The 15,958-nt window shown below is 36.7% G+C and overlaps 1 protein-coding gene across 8 annotated transcripts in view; it reads right to left on the minus strand.

Annotated features, from left to right (window-relative positions):
• The window catches only part of ZBTB20 (zinc finger and BTB domain containing 20), a 708,962-nt gene that overhangs the window by 248,658 nt on the left and 444,346 nt on the right, over nucleotides 1–15,958 (minus strand). The window contains exon 1 of one of the 8 annotated variants that reach the window (XM_036017296.1): nucleotides 880–5,733. The exons of the other annotated variants lie outside the window; for them this stretch is intronic. The gene's annotated coding sequence lies outside the window, so the exon portion shown is untranslated. Of the gene's footprint in view, nucleotides 1–879; nucleotides 5,734–15,958 lie in introns of those variants that run through there. 8 annotated transcript variants of the gene reach the window in all.

Consider the following 15,958-nt stretch of genomic DNA (forward strand, 5'->3'; position numbering starts at 1 on the left):
CAGCTGCATAGAATTTTTATGAATGCCTTCAAGAATGTTTAAAGAGATAGTAATTTACAACTCTCCAGCTTTATGTTTGGCACATGTGTATGGAAACCCTACTCCTAGTTTTGGTTGGTAGAATCTTATTTTACCCCTTTATCCAATTTTCAGTTGATCCTATTTATACTCCAACTTGTCCTTTCTGCAGAATTCACACTACTATCCCTAGGCAAAGAATTACTGATACGGTAAGTTCTTTCGGCTATACCTTCTACTAACTCTAGGAATAAAAGATACATGCATTTTAGCCAAGATCCATTCAGGACAGAGCTCTGACACTTCTCATCACACCTTTCTTGTATCCATCCCTCAGGCGCTATGTACATCCTGTCTCTGTAAGCTAACCAGCATTTGCAGGTGCTAACACAAGTGAACCTACCATGAAAAATTTCCTCCCACAGCAACCTCGGTCTGATAAATTTAACTGTCTTTCTTCTTCTCTCACCTAAAATATGTGCTTCCCTGACCCACATCTCCCCTGTTCACCGAGTCCCATGAACATCGGTCCTGAAACATTTAAGCTTCATTGGCACAGGCCCATCACAACAGCATAACATCCTTGTCCTGCTGGAAACTATTCAGCATCCAGAGGACCATCTTTATGCTGATAACACTAAAATATAAAATAATGCCAACAGCTGGTGCTACAAATGGCTTTTAAAAACGATGTTCATTCACTAAAATTTCTCTTGCTACTTTTGACATGAAACACGCAGTCTCTAATTATTCTGATCAAGACGGTGAAATACAAAAACAAACTTTAATTGTGTTTAACAGATATTTAATCAGGACTCACTGAACTACAGATTAAAGCTGAAATTCATAAACCATAATTACCCGATTGTCGCAATCTTTTGGTCCACATTCTCCTTCCGTCTGGGCGTCTGGCACCTTGCCCCGATTTTCTTTTACTGTCTTCTCAGCTTCGTTACTGTTCATGTTTTCCAGCAGAGATTTAGCACAGATTACAAAATATCTGTTCTTGGCAACTTTCTTCATTAGCTTTTTTCCCCCTTGCAAAGAAGTTTATTTTTTTCCTACCAGAGTAGCTGGAATAGGCATACATTTAGGGTGCTTTGGTGACACAAACTAATTATATAGTTACCAGGAGATAATAAGGTAGTGGTAAGTAGTTTACTATAGTTATCACGTAGGTATCATGCAATTTTCTTCAGCCTGCCATGCGGTGTGTCCCAGTCGCTATTGTAATTACCTCATGTCACGACTGCATTGTTTTATGGAAAATGCTTTATCTCACTCTAACAAAACCTTCCCCCGCCACATTTGGGGGGAAAAAAAGTGGAATTCTAGTTCTCATTTCCAGTTCTGCTCATTCCCAGTAAGATGTTGTCATGTGGATTTAAGAGAACAACCTGTCCTCTCTGAAAATTTGCTTTCACAAGGAGCAAATGGAGCAACTCTGTTTTCTTTGCTTCATTCCACCCAGGTGAGTGAAGTAATTATCAGCAATGCATACACCTTCTCTTTTGTTTTTTTAAAAAGTAAAGAGCCAAACAAATAAACACCAAAAAAAACACAAAAAAACCCTACCCAACCCAACCCTTCCCTGTTTACTTAAAATTCGTTTAGTCTGGCACTTCTCCCCCCCACTCTTCCCTTTCAAATCTCAGTCACATTTGTTTTTTCCTAGAATTATGGTGTAAATCATTCTTAACAAGCTAGCTTGAAACTTGTCTCGCTCAGTAGAAACACATAACGCCACTGTAATTGAAACATGGAACGGGAAGCCTGAAACTCTTTCTATTTTTTTGGGCCACTCTTCAGAAGGACACACCGAGTTTCCCTTGCAGTGCTGTAACCCCTGTGTCACACAGCTAGGAGAACATCACAGACCAAGGCAAGAGGATAAAGAGAAGGCACTGCAAAAGAAGAGGTGGGTGGTTCCTTTATTTCCCCCAGTTGGGCGGTCAATCCTATGAAGCAAGGACTGCAGTTACTACTTATTTATCTCAAGCTGATGGCTTGAAGTCGGACTTCACTAAGACCTCTAGATATGCCATCTCCCCTGAGTGTTCCAGTTTAAAATACGGTACAGATGAAAACTGTTTCCAATTCTGCTTTTATTAGTCACCTTCCAAACTGATAGCTGCCCATTCAATTGTACACTTAACTCATCATGTTGGGGTAAAAATCATCCCCAGATTTAGAAGGGCTGGGAAAATTGCTATCCCATCCTCGAGCATTGTTCTTCAATCACACAGTGCCTCTAAATACAGCTGACAGCCTTTGAGATGCAAAATGCATCACTTTAATGTAGTAGAGGTCCCCTTCACTGCATTGCCAAATCTATTTAGCAGAATCTTCATGGAATAATATGTCCCTAGACCTGAGGATGTGTAGTGATTTTAAGCATTTTAAGCTAACGATAATGGTTAGTGCTGAGAACAGATGTACCTGGCTGTGATGTGATCTATTCCAGTAGGCTTTTATGAGCTGTTCATTCCTATTGACTTAGCATTTTATGTCTATGCTTTTGCCTGGTGTGATGGTTGCATAGGGGTGTCATGTGTGTATTTTCCTGATGTGTGATGGCTGCACAGGGGGCTCTGTGTATTTTCTCAGTGCAATGGCTACACAGGGTGTTATGTGTGTGTTTGCCTGGAGTTATAGCTGCACATGTTGTTGTGTGACCCTTCCCCCATTTGATGTCTGATTGCAGGGTCCTATGTGTATCTATTTCCTAGTGTGATATTTGCACTCATTGCTCTGGTAATGATGGACATTTCTAGCAATTATCTATCTACAGGGTCCCGGAGAAAGAAATGCACTAAAATCAATAAACAGTGCTAGACAGGCCCTTGTAAACATGAAATGACACCCCTGCATAAATGCCTTTTCCTACCATAGCATGTTAAAATCCAAGTGCTATTATCTTATTGGCACTGGGATATAATTTCTATGGTCTCTCCTTCTCTTTCCTATATTTTAGTCATTGGGGGGGGCGGGTTCTGAGACTGCTGCTGTTGGAGGGCTTTCATACATGAATCTATCTGATAACACTTCTCACTACATTGTCCTACACATCACCTCTTATCCTCCATCCTGACTTGCTCTGCTACAATAGCTCATATTCTGAAAGTGAATACTCCTTTCGTTTACTCCTGCAGTCTCACCAAGCCCTCCCAACATGCCCCATTCCACACACACACACCCCTCCCTTGCCTCTCTCTAGCTCTGTATCCCTCCTGTGTGCACCAAGTGGAACTGACAAAGAAAAGAACCAATGGGGTTAAAGTCTTTTGAAACCCCTGGAATACAGATGAGCTGGGAGGCATCTGGAAACAAAACCAGACACTTGAAATCAAAGAGACAAGTAAATTACTATCCTAATCTAGGAAGAATAACTAAAGGTGTCAGTGGGGTTCCATTGATAGCACTTGGCCCTGGGCCAGAATGCCAAGGGTTCAAACTCCACGCCAGCTTTGGGCTCAGGCCCAAGACTTGCCACTGCAGGGAGCAGAAGCACGTGCAGTAGTGCTAAAGGTGCCCGCCTTTTGCAGAGAGGTTAAGTCCAAATCCTTCTGCCTGCCTGTCATTATACCCCAGAGGGATGCAGAGATCACCCTAGTTTCCTTTCCAGTGCCTTCTCAACAGGACAGGCTGGGGAGGAGCTAGGGCTGAGTAACAGTATTTGCTAATATCAGTGTCTTGTACAATTAGTGATATGCCTCCTTTCTGATGAAGCTGCTTGAAGAACTAAAGCATATGCAAGAAAATGCACTTGCCCCTTCTTCCCCAATAAAAAAAACTGATATCTGTCCTAAAGATTCTTCTGTCAATGCAGACAGCTAAGTTTGGAATCCTAAAACCACGTGTCTAAATGAAAGGAAATGTTTTCATTGGAACAGCTTACATGTCTGGTACACTTGCATAAAAAAGTATTGCATAGCATTTTAGAGCTAAAATTGCTATAAAATGCTTAATACAGTAAGAATAATTATGAGATTTTGCATGCACAGCTGGTATACAACTAAAGTCTCAGCAACAGATTCAATGGAGCATGGGAAACCATTTATAAAAATTCCTGGTATGCCAGTTTAATTCACCATCAACAGCCCATCAATACTTCCTCCACTCTTTAGGTGAATAGGGAAGATATTTACCTATCAAATGCTTTACTGCGTGTTTCATGGATGTCATTCACACTCGACTCAAGGAATTCTTGTCATTTCTTGATAGTAGCAATATAAATTGTAATAGATCATGAATGACCTGAACATAAGGCTTCTCCGTTGAATATAGGAATTACCAATACAGTAAATAATGAACCAAAAGACCAAATTATTAAGTGTACTGCAGTACTCCCTCCCCCCACATTTTTACTCCTTTGTTTTTCTGTTCCTTCACCTCTCCTTATTTCTCTTCTCCTCAAAGATTCAAACCCTTGAGTTACTTTCTGGGTACTCTGGACACCCACTCCTCCATCCTCTGCCACAGCCAAGCTGGCCTTGCCCTTCCCTGGGTAACACCCCAAACGCAGAACTCTTTCAACACTTTCTCCTCACTCAAATGATAACAGTTCCTAATTTTCCACTCCTTTCCGCTCCTGCTAATGTTCACTTAAATGGGAGCTTAAGTAATTTGGATGAACTGTTAATGGTTAGTAACAATTTAATATAGATTATTTCTTGGTAAAAAAAAATGAATTTAAGAATCAATGAAAGAACCCATTTATTGTGGCCTCCTAGACTCTATAGAAAATGTCATAATAGGCGAAATAATTCCAAACAGAGCCACTGCTGGATCTTCCATTGCATTGTCTGGTCAAAGGAAGAGAAACCACTGTGGGTACATGGGAACCCCCAAGGGGACAGTCTGAGGACACAAAAAGCAACATGGTACAATATCAAATGAATTGGGCCAGAATCAGGGAACCAAAGTTTGAGTATCAATAAACTTTGCCATCACCTGTTTGAGTAAGTCATTCAGTTCCTTCAACTGAGACATGAGGCCCTTGGATTAGGAGATCTCTATGGTCCCTTCCAGCTCTGGCAGGAAGAGCATGTCGCAGCTACTTGACTGAAGGTCAGTTGGCTCCTCTGGGTCATGTGCTTCCTCCAGTTATGAATTAGAGGCTCTGAATGAAAAAAGCTGCTATTCTACATGGAGCCATCCTAACTGATGGGGTGTTGAAGCCCATAAGTACCTTTTCAGCTCTCTGTCTACTATCAGCACACACTGCTCTTGAGTTGTTCTTTATGCTATATAAATATTTTCTCAGCATTTTGTTTCTGCTCATTTACTTAATTCAACTAACATCGAACAAGCACTTTCTACATACATATGGAACACAGCACTACTTATTGAAGATACAGTTGAACAGGATACCATCTCTGCTCCCTAAGACAAAGGAATCTGCTTTTTGTCAATTCCATACATAATGCATAAACACACAGGCATCTAAAACTATAAAATCAGTCTAGAAAAATAAGAGGAATTGGACTTAACTAATCTGTATCCAATCCAAAGTACTGTTTATCTCAACAAAAGAATAAGATAATACTTTGTATTAGAAAATTGTAGTCATTCAAATAAAGGGAATTTCTCAACATGTATTTTCAGGTGTGATTTATATTAAGGACAACAATATGCCCTGGCTGGTGTGGCTCAGTGGTTGAGTGCCGGCCTGCAAACCAAAGGGTTGCTAGTTCCATTCCCAGTCAGGGCACATGCCTGGGTTGTGGGCCAGGTCCCCAGTAGGGGGTGTGTGAGAGGCAACCACACATTGATATTTCTCTCCCTCTCTTTCTCTGTCCCTTCCCCTCTCTAAAAAATAAAATAAATAAAATTTTTTAAAAAGGACAATTTGGGTGGCAAGAAAGATATACAGGTAAAATAATCACCCAGCAATAAAATCCTATGATAAAATTTGTGACCCCTGTATGTAGTGTATAGGAAAGTGGGAAGACAGAATATTTTTTGTTTAGTCTTATTTTCTCTCAGGATTTTGGGTTCTTATCCTCCAAATTTTCTTTCCTGCATTAATACTAACTGTCATTTATTGAGTCCATATTAAACTCCAGGTACTTCAAATATATAATTGCATGCCAGGAAAACAACTCTGTAGTATAGATATTATTACCTTTACTTTACAGATGTGAAGTCTGAGGCTCAAAGAGGTGAAATCATTTGTTAATTATTACAGATAATGAAGACAATGTGGGGAGTTGAGGTACCAGCACATGTCTGTCTTTGTGACACACAGCCCCATAACAATTTTTGGCTCTGCCAAATATAACTACTTAAAAAATAAACAATTTTGCTTGAAGGCTTTGTTAACAAAGGAAACATCTTTTATAATCTTTCTTTGCATTCATTCATTGCATTACATATAGTACAATGAAAACAAGAGATGGTTAAGATTTTTCTCAGTGGATTTGTCTTTTCTATTTATTTGAACTGAGATGAATAATTACATTTGGGGCTCTCAAAGTGAAAGTGTGCTATTTGCTATTGGAATAAGTATTTGCTATTAATTGATCAGACATGGATAAGGTGTGTTGTTACAACTATATTTGTAAGGTATGATTTACATTGTTCTACTGCATACTACTCTGTCCTGGTTTTCATTTTCTTGCACTATGGACTTTTTGTTTTGTTTTTATGAATTTAGTTACAGTTGGTTGTGTTTTGAACTTTGTAGAAATATAATACTAAGAAAATTAAAAAAAGAAAAAGAAAATATTTTCAAAATGATGTCAAAATCAAATCTACCCCTCACTAATTTGATTTGTAGGAAATGGAGAACAAAGTATTGCAAGCAGAATGCTTTTAAATACATCCTAATTACTTCAATGTGCAAATGCATTGACTAAATTGAAGCATGCATTTAACACTTTGCACTTCAATTGTGCTTATTCATCTAAGTTCCACAGATAGCATTTCCATGGGAAAGGGGAGATAAACTTCACTATAAAGCCAGTCATTCCACAGTGAGTGAGGGGAAACTCTCGCTCTAAAGTTCAAGCTCACTTCTTAAGTCAGCTCACTTTGGACCAATGCAGATTATTAATCAAAATAACACAAAATAACAGATAATTTACTGTAGTTATTCAAGTTTTCCCAAGTGACCCTGTCTTCCTTATTCTTTTCTACTTTCAGTGGGGCAGGGTGAGGGGGTAGCGGGAGCCAAGCCACAAGATATGGACAAGGCAAGTCCTGAGGAATGGCACCCTGGGGCTGGAAGGATCTGCAGTCAAAGCTGGGATGGAGTCAGGATTTCAAGGTTACTGAGAGCTTGGCCTGGGACTAGCTACACCAGAATCACATGAGTAGCATGTGAAAAAGACATATTTCATGGTCTCACCCCAGAGAAAATAAACTGAGTAAGTATCTCTTGAGGTAAAACTCAAACAACTACATTTTAAATGAGTTTCCCAAGTAACTCTTATACTGAAGCTTCAAAAAAGCTGTGGTTTATGCACTTAAATTCTCTAATTCTATATCCACTGAGAGCCCCTGCTGGTATATCTGTACCCTCAGTCCTAGTTGTCAAGATGCATGTGTAAATACAAGCGGCTTTCCTGGGAGCCATTAATTCTAGTAATAATAGCTCAAGGGCTTAGCCAGGCATGATGCTATTTAATATGTAAGATCTCATCCACGGCAGGGACTATGAGGCAAGTATTATTACTATTCCCATCTTTCAGATGAGGAAATTGAGATTCAAAGAGATTTAATAACTTGTTATGGGTGTCACACTAATCATTGCAAGAGCTCTTAACAACTACATAGCCTTTACTCATAGCCTTGCAGGAAAATATGTTTTGAAAGATGTTTACTCCCAAAGATGTTCATGATTTGGTGATAGCATCATTATAAAAAAAACTTGCCTAAATTTTAGTAAAATTGGTTATATAATAATACACAGGATGTGAGCATTTGTATATAAGTAACTTTGTCTTTAGATTATTTTTATAGTTAAACAAAACATCTAAGTTAAACTGCTAATCTTTCATTAGTTCATTCAACAATTATGAACTTTGGCAGAACCTGAGGCAACAAAGACAAATAGGACACAGCCTCTGCCCTCACAGGACGTGCCCTTCTGAAAAAGACAGGAGCTCATGTACAGATGGTTCTGGGTTAACCTGTAGTCAGGGGAGGCCTGAGCTGGGGACAAACTGGTTCATTCTCTTGGCAGAAGAAGAAAGAGAGGGTGTGGTCTGGAAATTTTTAGTTTCTCCAGTACTTTGCCATTGGCTAGTGTAATGAATGTAGATTTTAAAAAACATAACATGTTTACTTATACAGTTTTGTTAGAAAAGAGGCAGATAAGTTAATTGTATATTTTGAGCTGATAAAACTTCATCTAGTTCATTCTTTCTGTCTTCCAATTGGGTTTCTTTTCTGGCTAAATTCTGGGTACAGAACCAAGTAAGTTGTGATGTTTATTCATTCTTACATAGAGCAGCTGACATTCTGTTTTTGAGATGGGTGCCTGATAAATTTTATTAGTAGTAGTTTGTTCCACCCAATAAAAGCGATTCTATAGTGATATTGGCTGTGTCCTCTACACTTCATTTTCATATTTTAATTACTCAAAATTCTATTATTAGATTATGAAATTTTTACATGGTGAGAAATTTATAACTTAAAAAGAGTTGAAAACATAAAAAGCGTGATCTAGATTTCTTCCCTTGTGATAATATCATATACACATAAGTGTGATATGGGCATATGAATCTCAGACCTGACTGATGGACTAAGGAAAATGAGGTTCTGGAATGTCAAGTGCAGGCTGATAACCTAAGGCAAGTGTACGGGAATCTCCACCTCTCATTTCAAACAAACAAACAAACAAACAAACAGAATCTGAAAAACACTGGGCAATAGGAACAATGTGATATGATTTGGAAAATATATATATAATAGTTAATATGACATGACTCCTAAAATCTCTATCTTGGATATTTCAGAAGCTTACTAGGAAAAACAAAACATTTGAATTCCTTTAAGAGGTGACAAATTATAGACATGCATTCTTAAGTTGAATTATCAAATTTGAATTCGATTAGGTTTTCTGCTATTTGTTCTAATTTTTACTTTTTTATTCAGAGTATTTGTTTTAGAACACTTAAAAAGTTTAAGAAAAACGAAATAAAATACTACTCAATTCTACTGTACAGAGGTAACTATTCGCATTTTAATGTTTCCTTTGATTATAATAAAATGCTTTCATTTTTCTAATTTGGGATCATGTCAGGTATAAGAATTTCTTTTGGATTAGGTATTTTTAATTACATTATATCATTAGCATTCTTTAGTAAAAATTATTTAAAATATCTTTAATAACTATATAATTAACAATTATTACATGCAATAATATACATGGATGTTCCATAATGTTTAATGATTTTTCTGTTAAAATATTTAAGATTTGTACTTCTTGTAAGTTGATCAAATATCATCAAAGTTTCCATAAAATTTGCACATCAGCAAATGATACAGTTTACACTACCTTGCTTTTTTTTTCTTGTTAATCACACTGTTTTATTAGTCTGATTTACTACAACAGAAGCACTGAAATTTTTATTCTAGCATGTTACAGATCATCATTAAGTTTTTGGTTAATATCTAGTGATACTCAAGGAAAAATCAAATTTTCCTAGCAACTTCTATAAACAATTTCCTTTGACTACAATTGAGGATTTTAAGAACTATCCTTAAAAAATAAAACAATAAGAACTATTTGAAAATGCCTCTATTTAAATAGTTAACAACATGAACTATTCTGCAAGAACACAGGCCATGAGCAATTGAAAATGATACAATTATTGCTATTTAATCACTATTTCATATTCAAGAATCACACAGTATTTGTCAAATGAAAACTTAACAATAGTCACTGATATGAGAATGGGAGTTGCCAAATATATTTATTATTTGTAGAAGTAGGGTTGGGCAGAGGGGCAAATGTGGAAATAACTATGAATGGAAGTAATTTGAATAGGGGCTTATTGATTATAAAGGGTTGGTTCACAAAGTATGTGTTTGCCTGACAAAAGTATTGACAGCAAGAGTATTTATTAAATCATATGACTATTCAATCATTTACAAAATCTAAGGTTTCAATGAATTGGTGGGTCATCCAGCAGTAGAGAGAGATTTGAAGAGATCTCAGCTATGCTTTCTTTCTCTGTGGACATGCGTGTGCACACAAAACAGGTCCATTCATTTCATGCAAAACAAATATTTACTGAGCACCTACTTTGTGCTAGAAGGTCTCTAATACCCAAATAAATGATCCAGCTCTTTGTGAGCATCCTCTCCAAAGCTGAATCATAAAAATGAGTAATAACCTATACATGAGATAATATATTACTACAAAATATGAGAAATTGGACAGAAGTCAAGGAATAAAAAAGTAGCATTCTAAATTTCTCATCTCATATAGCATACAATTTCATTAATGATGATAATTTAAGGAAACAGGCCTAAATAGTTTTTAAAAAAACAACAGCAACCATTACTAGAAGAAAAATGATGCTGTAAGTCTTCCAAATTACTGGACTGATAACAAACAAAACAGTCATACATCGAGGGAGAACCAACAATGTGTAAAAACACAGACAATATTGAATACAGTTTCTGAGATAGAACCAGATATTTTTTTATGATATTAATTAATGTATTAAAGATAAACACCATAATGTAGGTTTGAAAAGACTCCACAAAATCTAAACATAGGATGGTACTTTAAAAACACTGCTTTTGATAGTGGAGAAAACTGAGTTCAAATCTTACTTCTGCCATTTACTAGTTATAATCTCTTTTCTAAAGGGGAATTTATTTAGCCTATTTGCTTCAATTTCCTAGTTTATAAAATGGGAATAAAAGGATTGAATAAAATAAAACCTATAAAGTTCAGTGCCTAGCCAACCAAACATTCAACAATAACATTATACTATTTGTTTTTAAATAATGTGTCTAAATAAATATCAGAGATGTAAAATGCAAAGAATATTGTCCAAGATATATTGTCAACTGAAACAATTGATGCAATAAAAAATAAGAAAAGCAAAGAGGAAAACTGAGACTTAGAAAGAAGGTGATCATTTCGCACAAAAACCTAAAAGCAGCAAAGGGTGCCAAAGCCATAAGCCAGATGAAATCTATGTCCAGAAGCACACAGAGGAGGCTGAGAGTTCAGCTCTTTGGAGTAAGCAACAGGGCCAAAAAGGCTCCATGTGAAATGGTGGACCTGAGCCTGGCTCACTATTTTAGCAAGAGGCTATAAAAAATTTGTTCAACATTGCTTGAGGCAGTTAACTTATATACACGGATAGGTTCTGGGAGGTGGGAGGATAAAAACATAATTTCATGATCTTTTTACAATGAAGAAGCTGAAAGCTACCATTGTAAGATGTGTATTGGGACTAGAAACCCAGGAATCCAGATAGAGTCAACTGCAAAACTGCTAGTGAGGAGTGTAGGGAGAGGGAGGGAGAGAGGGAGGGAGGGAGGGAGAGAGGGAGGGAGAGAGAACAAAGAGACAAGACAAAAAAAAAGCCTGTGACTAACATTAACCTGACCCCTACCCCAAATCTAAAACATAGCAAAAAATCTAATGTTTAGAAAAGCAACCAACACACTTCCGGCAAAATGGAGGAATAGGTGGACGCACCGTACCTCCTCATACAACCAAGATTAGAAAACCAATAATCTACAACAATAATTTACTATCAGAATAACACCCAGATCCGGCAGAGGATTTATCTGAATGGAAGTCGGGCAGCCAAGAAGTTGAAGTAGACGCATTCATCCGGACTGGTAGGAGAAGACGAGCCGGGCGGGCGCGGGGCTGGCGGCGCGCGGAGGTCGGGGGAAGGTTTGGCGTGAAATCGGCGCAAAAGCCATCGGGCGCGCAAGAAGGCAGCGGTGATCCCTGAGTACGCAAGCTGCAGCTGGCAGACCCAGAGGGGTAGCGATTGTAGACCAGAGCAGAACTCGCGGCCCAGAAGCCCAGACAAGGGTCTGAGTCCAGGGGAACGGAACTACCGCCATTGTTTTCTCCCGCCCCACTCCCGCTCCCGCCCCACCCCCACATATAACGTCACAATCTAGCGACCGGGGTGCCCAGCCCCGGTGAGCACCTAAGGCTCCGCCCCCCACCGTAACAAGAGCAACCAGACCGGAAAAAAAAAAAGGAGAGACGGGGGGAAAAAATATGTTTTCAACAGAGCAGATCAGTCCCCCAGGACTCATCCTTTTGAGCGACCAAGAATTAGCCAATCTATCAGATGCGCAGTTCAAAACACTGGTGATCAGAAAGCTCACGGAACTGGTTGATTTTGGATGAAATTTAGATGAAAGAATGCAGATTACCATAAAACAGATGCAGGAAGACACGCGGAGGAGAGCCAATAGTGAAAGGAAGGAATATAAGTCTCAAAACACTACAGTGGACCAGAAGGAAGATAGAATCAACCAAGCAGGAAAGCATGATGAAATAAGAATTCAAAAAATTGAGGAAAAGATTAAGAGCATCCAAGACACCTTTAAACGTTCCAATATCCGAATTATAGGGGTACCAGAATCAGAAGGGGAAAAGCAACAGATTGAGCACGTATTTGAACAAATAATAAAGGAGAACTTCCCCAGTCTGGCAAAGGGAACAGTCTTCCAAGAAATCCAAGAAGCTCAGAGAGCCCCAAAGAAGTTGGACCCAAGAAGAAACATACCAAGGCACATCATAATTACATTAGCCAAGGTAAAAATGAAGGAGAGAATCCTAGAAGCAGCAAGAGGTAAGGGGACAGTCACCTACAAAGGAGTTCCCATCAGACTGTCAGCTGATTTCTCCAAAGAGACCTTACAGGCAAGAAGGGGCTGGAAAGAAATATTCCAAGTCATGAAAGACAAGGACCTACATCCCAGATTGCTCTATCCAGCAAAACTCTCATTTAGAATGGAAGGGCAGATAAAGTGCTTCTCAGATAAGGTCAAGTTAAAGGAGTTCATCATCACCAAGCCCTTATTTTATGAAATGTTAAAGGGACTTATCTAAGAAAAGAAGATAAAGAAAAGACATGTATAGTAAAAGGACAGCAAACTCACAAATATTAACAATCACACCTAAAGCAAAACCAAAAGAAACGAAGTAAACAATTAGAACAGGAACAGAACCACAGAAATGGAGGGCACATGGAGGGTTAGCAGCAGGGGGGTGGGAGGAGGAGAGAGGGGGAAAAGGTATAGAGAATAAGTAGCATAGAATGTAGGTTGAAAATAGATAGGGGGAGGGCAAGAATAGTACAGGAAATGTAGAAACTAAAGAACTCATAAGTATGACACAAGGACATGAACTAAAGGGGGAAATGTGGGTGGGAGGGGGGTACAGGGTGGAGGGGAGAGAAGGGGGGAAATGGGACAACTGTAATAGCATAATCAATAAAATATATTAAAAAAAGAAAAAGAAAAACAAAAGGAAAGAGTAAAAACCTGAAGCATAGAATTATATAGTTTTTAAAATTTATTCAAATAATTGTGAAAATAAAATGATTTTTCAGAGACAATAAAAAAAAAAAAAAAAGAAAAGAAAAGAAAAGCAACCAACAAAATTAATCATTGGAACATTCACTCCAGATGAATTTGATTTTATAGAATTGCCTGACAATGACTTCAATGTGAGTATGTTTACATTGCTCAAAGATAAATAAAATGTATCTATAAAAGAATTGTTAATAAAAACAAAGCAATAAGGTAAGAATAAGTGATAAAAAAGCAAACACATCTAAAAACTCAAAAATATGTTCATTGACATAAGAACGCAATACACAGAATAATTTAGGATTGGGCAATTTTAAGGAGAGGATTAAGTGAGTTAAAAGTTAATATTAAGAAATTTACTCAGAATAGAAATCACATAAAGTAAAACATAATTTTTAGAAAATGAAAAGGCAGCAGAGATTTGGGTAAATTGAGTAGGAAACACACACACACATATATATATATATATATATCTTATAAGAATCCCAAAAGAAAATGAAGGTAGTGACAAAGAAACAATAAAGAAAAAGAAAATACCTGAGAATTTTCCAGAATTAGAGTCCTGAGATTAGACAGTATATCTTGAATTCATAACTAATAAATCAAAATAATTCAACAGCTAGACATATTTCAGAAGGCCTGTAAGACATCCAGGACAAAAACTCTTAGTTGCTAGAGGAAAAAGGTAGCCTGCCTACGAAGAAAGGAAGAAGACACTGGTAGTAGATTTCTCTTAAGTAATGATAAATGACAGAACAACAACCTAAGATATATTTGAGTACTATCTTCAAATGCTGAGCAAAATTCCCAGATAAGTTGTTATTTAACATTAAAGATAAAATACAGATACTTTTATATATACAAAATGAGTGCACCTCCCAGGCCCCTCCCTAGAGAATTACTAAAAGGTGTAATTCAACAAGAAGAAAGGAAGCCATAGACTCCAAGAATAGTGGTTGCCACAGCAATAACTAAAATATATGAGTAATATAATTATTGACTATCAAAATCAATGGTAACCACTTCTTGTATATGTTTGAAACAAATTGGTAAAACTAAACCTTCATTCAAGTTATATAACAAGGCTGATACTTAGTAAGTAGATAAAGCATGCTAGGCACTCCTTTTTTTCTTGATTAAAGAGAAAGCCAGAAATACTACAAAGTGAATTTTAATTTTTATTAGAAAAACACATAGTTAGGCATGTATATAAAAATATTAGCATGGTCACTAAAGAAACAGATAAGTCACTTATAGATTTAAGTCCAGCGGTAAAATCCATGTACCAGGTCACAAAAAAATAGCTCAAAAATTTTTTTCACTTAAAAAGATATAAAACAAATCCTATCATAATGCAATTAAATTCAGAATAGGTAATAGATATAGAGCAAATATGTATTGAGGAAGTGAGAAGACACATACTTCTAAATAACTCAAGGGGTAAATATGAATCAAAACAGACATAAAATATTTAAAACTGAACAAGACTACATATTAAAACATATTATGCAGCTAATCAGAAACTTGAAGAATTTAGAGATTAAAATTCATTTTTAAAAATAATAAGAAAGTACTGAATTTAAATGAGTAGTAATTCAACTCAGTAACTTGGGGGGAAAATGGTCTAAACTGTAAGGAAGTAGAATGAACCATGTTGATAAAAGCAGAAAGTAATGATATTGAATACAAAGACATAATAAAGTAGATAAGCAAAATCAAAAGCTAGATTTTGAAAGAAGCAAAGAAAACAGAATAATGTCTAACAAATAGTAAAGGAAGAGAAGAGGCTCAGATGAATAATATTAGAAATAAGAGGGGATCATAGAGATAAAATAAAAAATCATCAACTATTATAAGCAATTTTATGCCAATAAATGTGAAAGTACAGATTAAGTGTTAATTGTACACTTTTCTAAAACAAATAAACAACAAACTTTCCCAAAACTGACTTAAGAAGAAACAAACCAATGACCATGGAAATAGCTGAACTGATAATCAAAATCCACCCTATACCACCTACCCCCACTGACAGAAAATGTCAGGTCCAAATGATTTTAGAGGCAAGTTTAACCAAATCTTTAAAATAGATAATCCTTATAATATAAAAACAGTTTCAGAAATAGGAAAAAAAAAAAAGGAATGCAACTCAACTTATTTTGTGAGGCTGGTACTACCATGATACCACAATGATATCTACAATAACAGTTTAAAAAGAAAAATTAAAAAACTAATCCCCATGCAAAAATATTACAGGAAATATCAGCAAATTGAACTTCACAGTGGATTAAAAAATACACCAAGTAAATTTTTCTCTGGAATGTAAGATATGCTTAATATCAGAAAATATATATTATTAATATAAAGTATTAATATTATATAAAGTATTAACATATAAATGGTAAAT

This window comes from Phyllostomus discolor, chromosome 2, assembly GCF_004126475.2.
Source record: "Phyllostomus discolor isolate MPI-MPIP mPhyDis1 chromosome 2, mPhyDis1.pri.v3, whole genome shotgun sequence".
NCBI lineage: Eukaryota > Metazoa > Chordata > Mammalia > Chiroptera > Phyllostomidae > Phyllostomus > Phyllostomus discolor.